The sequence below is a fragment of the Leuresthes tenuis genome, unplaced genomic scaffold, assembly GCF_036924035.1.
Source record: "Leuresthes tenuis unplaced genomic scaffold, fLeuTen1.0.hap1 SCAF_6, whole genome shotgun sequence".
Lineage (NCBI taxonomy): Eukaryota > Metazoa > Chordata > Actinopteri > Atheriniformes > Atherinopsidae > Leuresthes > Leuresthes tenuis.
The window spans coordinates 36,169,153-36,187,738 of NW_027325360.1; the positions used below are offsets into that span (position 1 = coordinate 36,169,153).

General features: G+C 43.0%; 1 long non-coding RNA gene across 1 annotated transcript in view; it reads left to right on the forward strand.

The window, feature by feature from the left end:
- LOC140309233 (uncharacterized) overlaps window positions 1-4,192 on the forward strand; it is a 34,906-nt gene extending 30,714 nt beyond the window's left edge. Inside the window, exon 2 of the long non-coding RNA XR_011916362.1 lies at window positions 4,093-4,192. This is a non-coding gene — a long non-coding RNA (uncharacterized lncRNA). The remainder of the gene's footprint in view (window positions 1-4,092) is intronic.
- The last annotated feature ends 14,394 nt before the right edge of the window (window positions 4,193-18,586 follow it).

The window sequence follows — 18,586 nt, forward strand, 5'->3', positions numbered from 1 at the left end:
GTGATGATTTCATGAGATTCTTTTTCAATAAAATTGTTTCTATCAGAGATTATTAATGGAATCCTTCCCACTATTATCACTGATGTATCATCAAGTAGAGCAGCTTTAGAAGTATCTTTAGAACCTGATTTGTATTCAGACGACTTCTGCCCAGTTGATCTTTCTGAGGTAACAACAGCAAAAGTCTCTTCTAAACCATCAACTTGTATGTTAGACCCAATCCCAACCAGACTGTTCAAAGAGGTTTTCCCCTTAATTGACACTTCCATATTGGATTTGTCCTTACTTAAAAAACCTACTCTTGATTCAGAAGTGTTGGCTAATTATCGACCTATATCCAATCTACCTTTTTTGTCTAAAGTTCTTGAAAAAATAGTTGCAGTTCGACTTTGTGATAATTTAAATAGAAATAATCTGTTTGGAGAGTTTCAGTCAGGATTCAGAGTGCATCATAGCACAGAAACAGCACTGGTGAAAGTTACCAATGATCTCCTCTTAGCCTCTGATTGCGGACTTGTTGAGCCTACAGCTGGTGGTAGTGGGAAGTGGATGGTCCTGAGAACCTACAAGCATGATATGGATCGTGCAGTGGATAGGTGGATGCTGGTGGCCCCTGTGAATGTTTTGGGGGATATGAGGGTGATGGTGTGGCCTGGGAACAGTTTGGGGGACAGGAGTATTTGTTCGCACGGAAGTTCCGCATACCCTCCATCAGTGTGTCAACCACTGATGCATTGCTCTGGAGGATGGTTGCTATCAATCGGTCCTCCCGCGCCTCATTCCTTTCCATATGTCCTTCCTGTCTTTTTATTCATCTCCCGAATCTCCTGGACAAGAACATCGACGTCCCTCTGGCGTTTCCTTGTTGTGGAATGCTGGGCACTCGTCCCTTAAGAAATAACAGGTATAAAGTCAGTTATGTATCCCTACTGATCAGGCATGTGATAGTATGATGTAATCATCTTGAAATCAGCTGTTTGTTAGGCTACACAAAAGGAGTGGATGCATCGCATTCAGATTCTTTGTGAAGACCATATTTTCATGCAGCTAGAATATTGGAGAACTTACCAGGTCTATCAGAGGTGACTGCAGGCAGTGGAGTGCTTGATGTAGGTAGTGGAGAGCCAGCTGGAGTCGACCTTGTCGGTGTGTAGGATACAGGTGGGACTTTGAGGAGCGTGGTCTCTATTGTCCCCTCCAGGTCCTCAGTCCCCACTGTAGTCTCTATGAGAGAGCACAGCACAGCACGGTTACGATCAAAGTACACTTTACATTTTATGTTTGCAAAGGGAATGTCTACTACACGTTTCAAAACATATTTAGCACTGCTAACACGTTTGCTCCCCCTCTCAAACATAATGGGTCGGCTAAAATGTAGCATCTAGTTTAACTTTAGGGTGATGGTATAGCAACATACCCGTGGCATGTTGTGCGATTCCCGAATTTATGCCGTGGTGGACAGTAGTCAGCTCCCAAGGAGTTCATCCAAGAGGTCGAAGAATAGGCACGACCATGACCACTTGTGCCATTGTCCCGTTTGGCAGACGAGTACGCCTTCTTTATATTCTTCCACTGGATTCGGACCTGCTCCGAGGTCCTTGGTGACGATCCTGGAAAAAAAATCTAGAGCATGTGCAGAACGTTTAATCCAATCCACCAAGTGCTTCTGCCATCCACATGCACGTTCAGTTTGGATCGAGTTATCTCGGGGTCTTAATCCGATTTGTGAGTAACCAGATCCGATCCGATTTTTTATCAGATTAAGGTGTCTACATGAACTGAATAACTCAGTCTTATTGCAATTTAGCCATTAATCCGATCCGATGGCACTCATGTAACCCCACTGATTGTATCAAATCAGATTATTGATTCAGTTTGCAATGAGTTGAGCAATGAGTTGAATGATTTACTTTCATTACATATTTTTTTAGAATGAATAAATTAGTAACTAGAATATCCAATAGTTTAACTAAAAAAATATTTTTATTTGTAGTTTGATTTACGTACTTAGGACATCGTACTTGAGACATCAGAGCCAGATAAATCGAATGTTTACTTTGTTTATCGTGTGCATCAAGAATAAAACGTTTTCTTGTGTTCTCTACACTTGAGAACATCAAACATAACAGCACTAGTTGCTCATTTCCCTGCACTTAACATCTCAGGGGAGGAGTGAGGAAAGGGAAAACAAGCAGTGCTGTACAGCCTTATCAGTGGTTGCCTGCCCACAGCAGCCAGGAATCAGGCAGCTTGAAACTGAAAATCCTCCAAAGAGCAAAGAACAAGAGTCTGTCAGCCTTTGAAATGTATGTAACTTAGATTTATTTTTCAGTAGTAGTAGTAGTAGTAATGTATAAAGAACTCTTGCTATATAAGATTGCACTAAACAAATGACCCCTTGAGTATGGAGCTGTATGCAGTTTAAATGCATATCCTGTGCAGAGTGATACATACCTCACATCTACGTACCTTATTTTAGCTAGACATTCCATCCATTCATGAACAAAGGTTTTCAGTTTTCAAAAAGTTTTTAGAAGGTTTTATTAAAGAATACAATAGAAAATGCAAGTAACTCCTGTCCCTGGAGTTATGACTCATATGCCAAGAGATAATGTTGAGAGTGAGTCAGTTGCTCATAGCTACATAAACCTTCACTTTACAGCCCTGAAAGGAGAGCAGTGAAAAAGAAATCTGACGATCCTTTCTCTAAACCTGACATTTTTCTTTTTCACTTTATGAGCCCTGACAGGTAAATGAAAAATAAATTGGGCTAATTTCTGTCTTTATTTTGTAAAGCTCATTTCTGCAACAATTGGGAATCTAACTGAACCCCTGCCCTTGAATGACATCCAGCAGACTTAAATGTACAACCAAAGGTCTGGACCCAGGAAACTATAACACAACTATCTAAATAGAATCAAAAGGATTTGTGTTCCGTGTGTATTCTAAACAAAAGTTACATACACTCTGTGTCAGTATGTTGTGTAACATCAACAGCAGGGGAGGTGGCTTTGACCATGAACTGAAAAGTTTTTTGCAAAGTAAAAAAGTTTTCATTGTTAATTTTAAGTATCATTCTAAGTATATTTATCTATTAATTCATTCTTCTCATGACTGCAATGATAATAAAAAAAAGTTTGGGGAAAGTGAAAAAAGACTCTTTTTTTAGATATATAACCTCTTGATAATAATAACAATATTGTGCAGTACTTAATGTGCAATATCCACTGTGTAATACCCACCGTGCATAATGATAACAAAATAATAATAATAATCAGTACTTAATTTGCAATATCCACTGTATAATAATCACTGTATATAATAATAATATAATAACAATGTGCAATTTTCTTTTTACGAGCAAGGCAAGGCAAGTTTGTTTGTAGAGCACAATTCGTACACAGGGCAATTCAAAGTGCTTTACAGCTACATAAAAATCAGAAGAAGGCAAATAAAATTATTTGATAAATATAAAAAATATCATTAATTAATTAATCAAAAGTGAAGAGTGCAGATAAAATACTTTCAGTTGTCATATGCACAGCTAAATAGAACTGTTTTCAACCTGGATTTAAACATTCTCAGAGTTTAGGCCTGTCTCACATCTTCTGAAAGACTGTTCCAGATTTTTGGAGCATAAAACTGAAACGCAGCCTCACCTTGTTTAGTCCTGACTCTGGGCACCAGCAGGAGACCCCTCCCTGAGGTTCTCAGAGTCCGAGTTGGTTCATATGGCTCTAACATGTCAGAGATGTACTTTGCCACTAGACCATGAAGAGACTTGTACACGAGCAGAACAGTTTTAAAGTCTATGCTCTTGAGCGACAGGAACCCAGTGCACTGGACTGATCTGGTCGTATTTCCTGGCTCTAGTCAGGACTCGAGCAGCAGTGTTCTGGATGTACTGCAGCTGTCTTACAGCCCGTTTAGAGAGCCTAGTGAGCAGGCCGTTACAGTAGTCTAACCTGCTGGAGACAAATGCATGAATTAGTCTTTCTAGATCTGGTTTAGACACTATTCCTTTGATTTTGGCAATGTTTTTTAGATGGTAGAAAGCCACTGATGATATTGACATTGGCTGTTAAAGTTCAGGTCTGAGTCCAATATTACCCCTAGATTTCTAACTTGATTATTAGGTTTTAGAGAGAGAGTCTCAAGGTGACTGATAACACTTTCTCTTTGTTTCTGTGGTCCACAGACAATGATTTCAGTTTAGCTGGAGAAAATAGTTTTGCATCCACACACTGATCCCATGTAGCTGCTGATACTGGTGGTATTACCTGCAATTGTTGTCTTTCTTCTTTTTGTCTCTTGCTTGCTGCTGTAACAATGTAAATTTCCCCATTGTGGTACAATAAAGGACAATCTAATCTAATCTAATATTAAGTGGCACAGATGAGCATGGTGCACAGAAAAAGGAGAAACCATTCCATCACTTGCACTGCTGTCTTACTTGGTGAAAAACACAACATGAATGAGCAGCAGTGCCTTAAAAGCTGTTAAAGCTCACTTACTTATCAACTTAACTTTAAAAATATTATATATCTAAATGATAACAAGCTGGATGGAATTTTAATAGGCATACAACCCAAAAAGACAATAAACATATACTGTCCTTTTTAGGTTCAGTATCCTCTTCAGGAGGAAAACAACCCTTGTGCCGCTCAGAAAACAGTTATAATACAATTATTAACTGTAGACCTCCGATGGCACCCTTCAATCAAACTAATTTGACAGGTGACCTTTGACATACATCCGGTTGCTCACATTTGGTCAGGTGGCCTTTGACCTCTTATCGATCAATCAAACTAATTTGACAGGTGATCTTTGACAGACATCCAGTTGCTTACACCTGGTCAGGTGGCCTTTGACATCTAAGGAAGGGAGGGGGGTTATGGGTAATGTTAAGGGTGATTACCGCTAAAGTCAGAAGGTTGTGAGAAATATATTTGTTGAATGTTTAAATAAGAGAAAGGGTTAATAGGAAAGGTTAAGTTGTAGAAGCTGTCAGCATTTTAAGTCTCATATGAGTACGGCTCAGGGTTCTGGAAAGTCCTCCTTTTTTTGACAGTTTCAGAGACCGTCCCTGTAAGGTAAAGATAATTAGAAAATAATTAGATGTGGGAGGTTTTGTTTGATCCGTGGGTTTGAGGGCCAATGAGTGGACAGGGGAGGGGTTTTGAGTAAAGGATAAAACTCTGAGACAGTCCGTGTGTAGAGAACGACTTACGTGTGAAAGATAACTGATTCAAGATGGCCAGGACAAGAATCGGAGTGAGAGTAGAAGATAAATCTACGCAGGCACCGGAGAGGATATATACTCGGCGGTCTCTCATTTGTGAGACTCTGGTATCGATATATCAAGATCAGCCCTTGATACCAAATGCTCCCAAGAAAAGTATGGTGTTTCTGTGCAGAACACAGCAACCGGCGCCTGAGTCTCTACAGGAAGAATGATCATTGGAGCCTTATGGACTGCGGGGAAGATGAGGCTATGTGTTCAAGTATGAAACAGGTGACCTGGTCTGTATCAGCTCGATGAGGAAGGTAAGAAGCTGGGACCTGTGACCACTGTGGGTATGCTAACTTCCAACGACTGGGGAGTGTTGAAACTAGTGATACCGCGTCATTTAGGAGGTTTGGGCTCGGCTGAGGATGTGTTAACAGTGAAAGAAGAACTCGAAGAAATCCTGGCAGCGTCTGCAGCCAAACGTCTGAGATTGGAGAGTCCTCTGGATGACATTGAGCTAGCCAAAACAAGGATGGTTTTCACTGCTGTGTGGCAATCGAAAACAGGCGTTACAGGCCGTTGGTTCTTCTGTGCAAGCCACCGGAAATCTCATGAGAATGAAGATGGGGATCTTTTTGTTCTTGAGTGTTTTAACTCTGACTGTGACTGACATGCAGCCTGGGTGGAGAAGATTAATGAAATAGCAGATCGGGTTTCCATGCTCTTCCGCAGCTGCCAGAACTGGGGTGAGATTCAAGCAGTCAAGAAAACCTTGGCTCTGTAGACCTGCCTCCACTGAGCTCCCTCTTCCTCAACCTCCATCCTTGGACATTAACCACACCCCTTCAGGTTTATAAGGACACGCTCCAGCGCAGTCCATACACCAATCAACACGAAGAACAGGATGGGAACTAACGTCCAGAAGATGTCTTGCGAGGAGATCACCGAGAGCGGTCTGAAGAATGCTTCTCCATCACTCTTAATGCCTACAGGGAGCCTTTCTGCGTCATCCACATTGCCACAGTTTGGAACACCAGCCTGCCTCAGATACATCCAGGAGTCGTATCACCCTCCTTCACCAGCGACTTCGCCTGAGTGTTTATTCTCCTCCTCCACCTCTTCTCTCGAGATCAAGTTCTCACTTTTGGCGCCTGATGATTGCTTCTTAGCACTCTACCAAGTAGCATCCACCGTGGCCATAACAGCGGAGGAAGCTGAGACTAACGAGATGGAGGACTCCCAGATTCCACCAGGCCAGGGGCCCCCTGCAGACACTCAGGATGACGGAGGAGAGGAGGACAAGGATGCCAGTGGAGAGGGCGAGGACGAATTTGATGGACGGGTCCCCTCAGGTTTTATCAAAGTTGTAAAAACTGCAGTGATAAACCTCTTGAATGAGACCATCAAAAAATGTATGATTGAATGTTGCTATGGGTATAGTGTGGACCACCCCAGTTTATGCCAACATCGGTGCAAGGATGTGCTCGAGGATGACTTTTTCCATGACCATTACTACGGTCTGATGCGGAAAATTTATAATTCACTCTATTCAGCATCTTCTAACTGCGCATAACATTTGTGAGGATGATGGCAGAAGCTTACTTGTACTAACTAACTCTGGTGAAACAAATCAACACTTCTATACACGATATGTACGAGCAGTTGATTGGAGAAGATGTAAAGAAATTGCAACAGCTTCAAACCATGACAAAGTTTTGGGAGGGTTAAAAGAAGGGTGTAACATTCTTTCTTTCTGTCACTATTTATGTCCTGTTTCTTGTCTTGTCTCGTCATTTCCTGTTTGACTTTGAAAAATCACTGACTTTCCCCTCTCGTTTCAGGTGTATTTCCCTTCCTTCCGTATCAAGCGTCTGATTGTCTTCCCTGATTCCCAAGTGTTTCCACCTGTTCTCCTTGGTCCATCATGTGTTCAAATAGTCAGTTTTTCCCTTGTCTTGTGCCAGTATGTTGTCTCCGTCACGAGCTTCACTAACAGCCTTTGTCTTGAGCCATAATTTTACAGCCACAGTTTCCACGAGCCTGCAGTGAAGCGATCCTCCTGCAGAGCCATCTTGTTTTGTAATTTATTCTTATTCATAGCCATAGTTTATTTATTCGCCACGGTAAGTTTCACGGTAAGTTTTTTCCTCCCGTTTGGAGAGATTTTTGGTTTGGTTAATGTTTCATAGAAACCTCCGTGGAGTGATTTGTGTTTGTTCGTAAAGATCTTTGTGCCACTGTTAAAGGTGTGCCAATAGTCATTGTTGAGTGGGGGTTCAGTGTCTTGCCCAAGGACGCTTCGACATGTAGCCCGGGGAAGCCAGAATCGAACCACCGACCTTCCGATTGGTGGGTGACTGCTCTTCCTCCTGAGCTACAGCTCATAGAGTTATAAACTTTATGTTTATAACTTTCATAGCTGCACTCGTCCTCTTCCATAGTTACTGAGGAGAGTGCTTAGGACTTTCACAGCCCATTACTTTGCTCTGTGAGGAGATCCTCATCCTAGCTTGTCTTGCTGTGCTTTGTTTATAAAATAAACCTCCTTGAATTTGAACTGACCCTGCTTCTGTGTCCTGAGTCCTGAGGACCTGACACTTTCCATTAGTTGAAAGTGTTTAGAATAATATTGTAATCATGTGATGTTGGTAGAACATTTAACTTTTTTTAAAAATCCTATATTACTAGCATTCCTGCTTTTCATAATCAAGTCTGTGTATGTATAATCCATCCATCCATCATCTGCCGCTTATCCGGGGGTCGGGTCGCGGGGGCAGCAGCTTGAGCAGAGAAACCCAGACGTCTCTGTCCCCGGCCACTTCCTCCAGCTCTTCCGGGGTGACCCCGAGGCGTTCCCAGGCCAGCCGAGAGACATAGTCTCTCCAACGTGTCCTGGGTCTCCCCCGGGGTCTCCTCCCAGTGGGACGGGCCCGGAACACCTCCCCAGGGAGGCGTCCAGGGGGCATCCTAACCAGATGCCACCTCATCTGACTCCTCTCAATGCGGAGGAGCAGCGGTTCTACTCCGAGCCCCTCCCGGATGACTGAGCTTCTCACCCTATCTCTAAGGGAGAGCCCAGACACCCTGCGGAGGAAACCCATTTCGGCCGCTTGTATTCGCGATCTTGTTCTTTTGGTCACTACCCACAACTCGTGACCATAGGTGAGGATGGGAACGTAGATTGACCAGTAAGTAGAGAGCTTCGCCTTCTGGCTCAGCTCCCTCTTCACAACGACGGGTCGGTGCAGAGCCCGCAACACTGCAGACGCCGCACCGATCCGCCCGTCAATCTCCCGCTCCATTCGTCCCTCACTCGTGAACAAGACCCCGAGATACTTGGACTCCTCCACTTGGGGAAGGATCTCATTCCCGACCCGGAGAGAGCATTCCACCCTTTTCCGGCTGAGAACCATAGTCTCGGATTTGGAGGCGCTGATTCTCATCCCAGCCGCTTCACACTCGGCTGCGAATCGCTCCAGTGAGAGCTGAAGGTCACGGCCTGACGACGCTAACAGAACCACATCATCTGCAAAAAGCAGAGACCCGATTCTGAGGTCGCCAAATCGGACACCCTCAATGCCCTGGCTCCGCCTAGAAATTCTGTCCATAAAAGTTAGGAACAGAATCAGTGACAAAGGGCAGCCCTGACGGAGTCCAACTCTCACCGGAAACGTATCCGACTTACTGCCGGCAATGCGGACCAAACTCTGGCACTGGTCATACAGAGACCAAACGGCCCCTATCAAGGGGTCCGGCACTCCATATTCCCGGAGCACCCCCCACAGGACTTCACGAGGGACACGGTCGAACGCTTTCTCCAAGTCCACAAAACACATGTAGACTGGTTGGGCGAACTCCCATGCAACCTCCAGGATCCTGCCGAGGGTATAGAGCTGGTCCACTGTTCCACGGCCAGGACGAAAGCCACACTGCATCTCCTGAATCCGAGGCTCGATTATCCGACGGATCCTCCTCTCCAATACCCCCGAATAGACCTTACCAGGGAGGCTGAGGAGTGTGATACCCCTATAGTTGGAACACACCCTCCGGTCCCCCTTTTTAAAGAGGGGGACCACCACCCCGATCTGCCAGTCCAGAGGCACTGTCCCCGATGTCCATGCGATGCTGCAGTGACAGTGAGACCTGGAGGGGTATATGTATAATACATTGGAGAAAAAATAAAAGGTTGAAATATACTTGCGTTTTGTGTTGTCTGTCGTTATAAGCCCTAGTTTGCATAAGGTAAGATGGCTGAAACGAGATTAATGAAAAAGGTTTTCTGCGATCCTATCCACCCTGGTAGTTTTGGGGGGGTAGAGAGGTTGCGTAAAGCTGTACAGGATGAAACGGGTAAGAAAGTTACATGCGAAAAAGTGCAAGACTTTTTATCATAGCAAGATACATATACTCTACATAAACCTGCAAGAATACATTTTCCGAGAAACAGAGTTTTTTGTCACCAGCCCTTGAAAACAATTCCAAGCAGATCTCTGTGACATGCAGGCCCTGGCTGAGTACAATGATGGGAGTAATTATCTATTAACCGTCAATGACATGTTGTCATAAAAGGCCTACATTTGCGCTTTGAAGAGAAAAAAAGCCGCAGAGGTGGTAAAGGCTTTTGAATCTGTTTTTAGAGAAAGAGACCACTAAAAAACTTCAAACTGATGCGGGAAAATTATTTTGAACAAAGAATTTAAGGCTTTATTCGAGAACTACAGAGTTGTGCATTTTGCTACGCCGAGCGAGGTAAAGGCGTCTGTGATTGTGAGGTTTAACCGCACGTTAAAAACCAGGATGTGGAAATATTTTACTGCTAATAACACGCGTCAATACCTCGAAGTCCTGCAGGATCTCGTGGGAAGTTACAACCATAGTTACCATACGAGCATCAAAATGACGCCTATGGAAGTGACTCTAGAAAACACCTTTCAAGTGTTTCAAAACCTGTACGGCTCTGCTCCAGGTCGACACTGCAAGGACTCAAGGATAAAGTTTAAAAAAGGAGATCTTGTAAAAATATCTAAACTGCGAAGCATGTTTGACAAAAAATATGAACAAAGTTTTACAGATGAAGTGTTTACAGTGATCTCCCACTGTATACAAACTCAAAGATTTTGATGAAGAACCTATCGAAGGCTCCTTTTATGTGGAGGAGCTTCAAAAAGTTAAACTGAACAAAGACAAGATGTATCAAGTGGAGAAGATACTAAAATGACACAGCTTCAGGGGTGTAAAACAGGTTTTTGTCCGTTGGAAAAACTGGCCTGAGAAATTCAAAAGCTGGGTCATAGCCAGTGACCTGGTTACATGCTGCCATTCCGACATCTCGCCATTCCGACATTGGTCTCCAATTGTCGGAATGGCGACACTTAATTTTTTATCAAACGTCCCGCCATTCCGACACTTTTTTCCTCCTATGGTCGGAATGGCGGTATGTTTTTTTTTTTTTTAACATACCGCCATTCCGACAGTTCCTTTTAATAGCCTATGTTTTACCCAAAACATTTTGCACTAATGATATGCCGGCGCAAATACGCGCGCCGGCATATCAGCCTCGCAAACAAACTTTAATAATCTATTATCAAAATCCCCTGAAATGTCAAATATAAAAATACAGATATTAATGTAACTCTGGTGAGACTGAAACTGATTAAGCAGAAATACAGTGTCAGTGAGCTGTCACAGCAGCCAGCTGGAGCGGAGCTCTCCACAGAGCCCATGCGTCTTTTGCCCGCTGTCATCATATGCAAAAGTAATTGCAATTACAGATATCACGGCTACTACACAGGATACAGTTGCAAGCACTCTGCCTTGCCTTGCCAATAGGAGAGGAGAGAAATGACAGCATAGAACATATAAAACACAACAAAATGCAGTAAAAACGTTTATTCATGTAATTCACGTGATTTATGAGTACTCGCTCCAATTATGGGAAGCGCGGATGGGCTTTGCGCATTTGGCACAAACACACAGCCGTTGCGCAAGGCTTTATACAGCCTGTTGATATCTTAAGGTCCTAACAGGTCACACCTGTGAGTAAATGTCATGTAGAGATTGTTTTTACATGGCATTACAGCTGAACATATAGCTTTCATCCACAAACCAACGTGGGAGAGCCCGAAGACGCATGTGCCAGACGCACATAGGCATGCGTAAAACCAATTTTGACCACTTCATGCTGTTTATTTGCTTTCTTTTAGTTAACTTTTGTTTCTTTTGGATTCTTGTGCGTATTATGGAGCCGTTTCGGTCCATATTTGTAAGCCTTTTTTCCTGGATTAAATTTTCGGAATTGGCATTGGAGTGTGTGATTAAAAACCACCACTGTCTGCTTCTCCTCCTCCAGTTGCCGAGACTTTGTGTTTTTAATAACGCTTACCTGTAAACATGTGTTAAACATTTAAATTGCATGAACAGAAAGAAGGGGCTCACCTGTTGAGTAATGCACATTTCCCTATACGGAAAGCCTTGTCGGAATGGTGGGAAGTTTGAATGTCGAAATAGCGGGATGTCGGAATGGTGGGATGTCGGAATGGTGGGACGTTTGCATGTCGGAATAGCGGGATGTCGGAATGGTGGGATGTCGGAATAGTGGGATGTCGGAATAGCGGGATGTCGGAATGGCGGGATTTCGGAATGAGTGTTGCCACCCCCAGTGACCTTCATGGGGTACAAAAGAACCTTCACTACTCCTAGCCAGCAACATAACACCGTGAACCGAACGGCAGAGGATGAGGGGTTTTATATCACCCTGCCCTCTAACGCTAGTCTCAATGTCTTTAAGAATAATGCCAGCTCCAGTTTCCGTGTGGATTTAGCCCAGCATATCGATTTGGAAGGTTCGTGGCAGGTTGCCTTGACAGAGATTTCTTATCCGTACACATGGCATAATGCCCCTAGGGACCGGGCTTATTTTGAATGGAGGAAAGCGGGGCAGGAAAAGTTCTACCGCCAGAATATAGGATGCTGACACTTCAAGGATTTGAATCAGCTCAAGGCAGAGATTGAGGGTCACCTTAGATAAAAATGGTTCTGATATTTATTTTGTCGTGGAAAACGGTTGAAAATAGACTCATGTATCAGTCAGGCGCCCAGTACCACCTGCGTTTTTACCCAACACTGAGCTACATGCTAGTTGTGGAGTCTGGTAAATGGATCGTATTTGATACAAGGAGTGCCCCTTATCCGATGGATTTAAAATCAGGTTTCTACCAGCTTTACTGTTATAGCGATATGGTTGCCCCTCAGATAGTTGGCGATGCTTATGCCCCGCTCCTGCGAACAGTTAAAGCAGAGGGTAAGTTTGGCAAAATAATTATGCATACTTTTAAACCGGTCAACTATGTACCTGTAGCAAAGAGGCACATTGAAAACATCCACATAGAGATTAAAATGGATGAAAACACTTTTACATGTGGGAAAACCGTTGTTAGACTACATTTCCGACCCATGATATCACAACGCGTAATGAAATGATGGTCATTCACTCTGATATCACGGAGAGAGTAAGAGGAAATTGGGATTCTATGTCTCCCAATAAGCTCTGATCAGACGTAAATATATATATATATATATATATATATATATATATATATATATATATATATATATAAATAAATGGGTTGATCAAAGCCCATTAGTCACTGTCAAGCAAACATTCAGTCGGAGGTGACGCCTGTGTCAGGAAGAGGATAACAAAACAAAGCAACATGGTTCAGATAAACATGAAGGATAACCCTTATCGCTTCATAAACTATTACCAAAACCAGGTCGAAGGTACCTTGCCTGGTTTTTACGGAGCACTTGTAATGTACGATCGTGGAATAGGTTCTATATTTTCAAAATTATTTCGCTTCGTAGCCCCCCTAGTTAAAAAAGGTTTTGCTATAGCTAAGCCTCATCTGAAAACAGCAGCTCCAAACATTGCTTCGGATGTCATAGGCCATAAGCCATGAGAAGGATCTCTGGTCCTGCAGAGACGGGAGGACAAGAAAGATCCGGTATTAGGGTTCTGTCACGAAGATCAAGGAAGCGGCCGCCCGGTGAACGCGTGAGGGGGGTCACAAATACAGAGGGTGCTTAAAAGGAAGAAGTCAGTTAGAAGGATCATGCCTAAAGGGAGGAAGTATGCACGGAGCAGGGATATATTTCACTGAATCATAAATAGAGAGAGAAAGAGAATAAAACATTGCTCTTTTGCATCACAAATCCCAGCTTTCTATCGAGGATAAGGTCTACATGGAAATTATGCCTCTATCTGCCTTTTACTGAGAATGGTCCGATTGAGTTTTTTATACCGGGAGATGGTGAAAAATATCTGGATCTCAACAATACCTTGTTACATCTTCACATGAAGATCACCAATGCAGATGGAGCAGACTTGTTAAACGACGCGCCTGTGGGTCTCATCAATTATGCACTCAATACACTAGTCTGTCAATGCGATGTTACTCTGGGTGACAGATTCATTTCACAGTCTAGCGCCACCCATCCGTATAGAGCTATGATCGAGACTCTGCTAAACTTTTTTTGAAGACGTGTTATAGAGTCAGTTCAGCGCTGGTCTTTATTATAAAGATACAGCCGGCGCCATAGACTCTATAGTGAACAGTAATGGGCCAAACAGAGGGCTAAACCAGAGGGCTTGCTGTACAGCTAATTCCAGAGAAGTGCACCTAATGGGCCCCCTCCATGGGGATGTTTTTTTCTGTGAAAGGCTCCAGCTAGTGAGCCAGTGAGGCTTTCTATGTCACGGGAGCCAGAGACTTGACTTTCCAGTTAATGGTATTAGGCGCCTCTCTTTTCATCAAAAAAGTTTCCGTCTCCCCCGCTGTTCGTTTAGGCCACACATCGGCCTTAATGAGAGGAAACGCTCTCTACCCACTGTCACGTATGAATGTAAAAACAAACTCTATCCCTGAAAATTTGAGGATGAAATCAGAAGAATCTCTTTTTGGGAGCGATGCCTAAATATATTGTTTTAGGCATGGTGCACCACGAGGCATTCACAGGAAGAAGGGACTTGTCACCCTTCAACTTTAACCATATGGATATAGAGTATCTAGCTCTTTGTCAAGATGGTAAACAAGTTCCCGCCAAGGCATTCCAGCCTCAGTTCAACCAAGGCATTTCTGTCAGAGAATTTTACAACGTGTTCACAACTAAATTTCATTTAAAAGATCTCCCTCTGAGTATCACACGTGAAGAATTTAACAATGGTCACTCAATCCCGATGAGGATACTGACGCCTTGCCACCTTTTTCCAATGGGAATTTAAGATTGGAGAAGAGGTTTAGAGTACCGCTATCTCATACCACTACCCTCATCGTCAACACATGTTACGATTCCATTTTGGAGATCAACTCAAGAAGATAGGTGCTGGTGGACTATTATTCAAAGAGTAAACATGAATAACCACGAACTAAAGAGCCTGTTGCACCATCTACTGGGAAACCTATTTTGTGGCGTGTGAGCTAGTGAACAGCTCCCATTACTCACACAAACATTTATAAAACCGGCCTACTTTATTGTGAACACACATCCTTCTCACATGCCTGGGGAGCACTGGCTAGCTCGGACTTTGGAGGAGAATGTTTGAGCCACCTTTTTCGACTCTTACAGGCTACCGCCAGATTTTTCTCACTGCTCCTGAGACATTGTGTCATTTCTGAAAGACCGATCCCTGAAAATATTGTACCATAATCGCAAACTTCAGAACACCCTGTCCGCCATTTGCGGTCAACAGTGCGTTTCTTACCTCTGCCACCGGGTGTGCGTAATGTCTCTGCAACAAGTATTATCCTCCAACACTGATGATGTTGTTAAAAATGGTGTGATGGTAACTAACTTTGTGATGGTATCTAACGTTGTGAAAAAATATCAGAGATACATCAGAAAGCACAGTGCTACCTCATTTCATCACAGAGCCTGTTCTTTACAGATGTTCAAAGAGTGTTACAAATTGTGAATGAATGAAAGTGATGACTTTGTAGACTCTGAAAATTGGGAACAATAAAAAAATGTATTGAGAACAAATTACAGTATCATTTTATTAATTTCTTACAGAAATTTACGGTGAAAAGGTGACCCAGCGTGGAGGTTTTGTCTTTTTATGCAAACTTTGTTCATCTGCAGCATCATTTCACTCACCATGTCCCGATCTCAAAAAATGTCCGGAGAAGGTTTTTATCTTCTTCGGTTTTACAGATTTCTCCATTCCGCTTGTTTCTGTTTTGAGACGCTGGTCTTGTTCACAGGCTTTCGAGTTATTCACAGAGGATAAAGGTATGTTCATTTCATTTAGGGTATTGAGAAAACTTATCCAGCCTACCGGTTGCAGGTCAGGGGATTTTCTTTGAAAAGGAAGCAGAAGTAAATCAACCAAATTTGACCCTCTCACAGCATGCCCCTGATAAACAAATTCTCCTCTGGTGGTCCAGCCATTTCTGTCAGATAATTTCCTCAAGATGTATTCACTATTTCTGCGATCGCGCTTTGGAAGGATTTTTAATACCTCACGCGCTGTTGCATCCAATTCTAACTGATCGGGTTCATGAACACGGTCCGTCTCACTGGAATCTGATTCAGGTATTGGATCATTAAGACTGTTTTGCTGTAGAGTCACAGTCACCCGTAGCTCCTCCATCTGACCTTGCTTGTTTGGGGTGAGGTATCTTTGCAGCAGGGTGTTGTATTTCTTAATTTTTTTTCATAAGAGGTCATTCCTGACTCGTCGAGTATCACTTTCATTTTATTATCCAAATCATCCAGCCGTTTGTCTGATAGAAGTCTCTGACTGAGTCAAGTGTTTGAACTGATGAGGTGAGATGAGAAACATATTTTGCGCTGTCCTGAACAACATGGTTCTTATCTTCTAATGATGCCAGGCAAGGTCTCCAATTATGGGTGCAAGAGCCGTTAGGGTGGGAAGAATAAACCCACCTCCTTGACTTTTGAGAGCCAATTGCTTACGTTTTAAACCACTTCTCTTATCAGCCCGCAGTCTGATAACCTTCTTTTGCTTTTTCAAACTCCGATACTGGGGAGGGGATAGCTTAATGTTACCCTTTAAAACATTCAGAGCAATCTCACACAAAGCTTTAAGAAAGTCGGGTGAACAATGGCTGAGAATGTCCTTACGTTTCTGAGGTGTGGTGTGGTACAGAGCTCTGAGTAAAGGAGCATTCCTTTTTATACGGGCTGACATAATAAATTACTATGCTTTCGGAACATAGACAACTGGCCACTGACTAGGAAGTAAACCCGTTCTCAGTCTGTATTGTTCTGGGCATGATTGGGTCAAGTCAACGATTAAATACCCATGCAGCTCTCTGGTAGCATCTTCAAAACTCTCCAGGAAGATAGCTTTCTCTGAGGGGAAGATTTGACGAGCTAGTATATTCACCTGCAATTTGTCTCTTGGGTTCTTAAACAGCACCAGGTAGTTACTGTTCAGGCTGATGGTGCGACTGTATTTCCCTTGATGAAATACATTTTGAGTCAACATCATGACACTATTTTTATGATTTCTATGATGTCTGTACTGTGTGAAGATTTTTACCACTTAAGGATGGTCTGAAGCCTGAAAAATTACATCATCCAAAATAACCCTGTGGTTACGATCAGGAGGAAACAGATTTTCATCTTCAAAAGAATGAGGCAATCCTTCCACAAATTTGATGTTTTTATTCATCTGCTGCAGTTCAGCATACAAGGATTGGAAGGAAGTGTAAATCCAAACAATATTTCCAGGTACAACATCCATCACATGGTTACACCTTTTAAAAATACTTTTAACAAAAAATGATTTCCCACATCCACTGGGCCCCACAATCAGACATGAAAAAAAGAATCGTGACATTTTTTTTTTCCCTCTTAATCACCTTTATACCTTAATAATCAAAAGGCAGAGTTGTACCGTCAGGAAAAAGGCGTCTCTTGTCATACACCACCCGGAACTTTTTCAGGAATGTTGCATTTTTTAACAGAAACCCCTTCTTATCTCTTCTGATGGTACGCTGAGGGGTCTCAATCACCATTTACCTGGAGTCAGCCAAGTATCCCTCCACTAACTCTTTGACGCTGTCAAAGTGCATCGATACTTTTTTCTGATTTCTGGTCTGGTAGACGTAACTCTTGGGTCCTGCTGCAACAAATTCCTGAATTGTGTCACCTTCCAGCTCATCGGTCAAATCCCCAAGATAGTTTCCCAGTTTCAGGGGAGTTGCACCCTTTTTCACCACATAGATCTGACTGTCTGTGTCTATGTAGAGAATTTTGTCCTGGATTAGTTCCAGACAATTATACAGTTTTAAACGTGCATATACAATGGTAAATGCTGCAATGAATACATTGTTTACCTTGTTGGGATGAGCGATGCATCGTTTGTTTTAAGTCCACTGCAGCATGCAGATGTCAGAGTTGAGAAAGTGGAAGTAGGTGATCTTGTATTTACCCAAGAACATGAAATTAAAAGATTAATTCGGGTCAGTGATGATTGTGGTCTGATGCATTCCTTTGCCCAAATTTCCCCTAGAAACTGTTCAGACACAGTTTGGCCACCTGTCTTTTAGTAGGGTTCAGTTTGTAATCTCTGACCTACCTTAACTTACTCTCCTCATCGAGTGCATCCACAGGGTATCCTGAAGCCTCTTGTTTACCCTTAAGAAATGTGTGTATGTAGTCTACAAAGATTGAGCTACTGCTTCTTTCAAAGTGCCACACCTCTGTGATTTTAGCAAGACGATAACCAAGCTTTAACACCTTGCTAAACTCCACACTCACCCACACACCTGTTAATGCTCTCTCCTCATCACTGTGGCTGCATTCAACTGCCTGGTTATTCATTTCAGCACAGGTGCGACAGAGAGTGAATACAAGTTTACCGTGAGATTACTTGTACATGCGGAGGGTAAACAATAGCTCTTATGAAACCAAAGTAGCTTTCGGGGTCACCAAAATCTTTGCAAATAATCTTGGAATGGCCGAAGGGGTAAGAAAAGCTGCAATTTACATAGGGGTAAAGAGATCCAAAGTCAGCACAGTGAACAGTTTCATCTACCCCCGCAGTGTACCTCAACCTGAGTGCACAGGTCTGACCACCATACAGCGTTTGTCTGGGAGAGAGTGGTTCGGGGGTGTTAAAGCTCTTTAGAAATTCAATCACCTCCGAATGGGAATTTTTCATCTCAGTTCAGTCGTGCTCCCACATGACCTGCAAGCGAAGACCATACACTGACTGAAGCACTCCCTCTCTCTCATGGGTCGCTGCATAGAACTGTTCAAATGACGCCTTCCTCAACGGACAAGTGTCCTGAGGCAGATAGCAGATGGGGCATCCGTGAAAGAAACAAT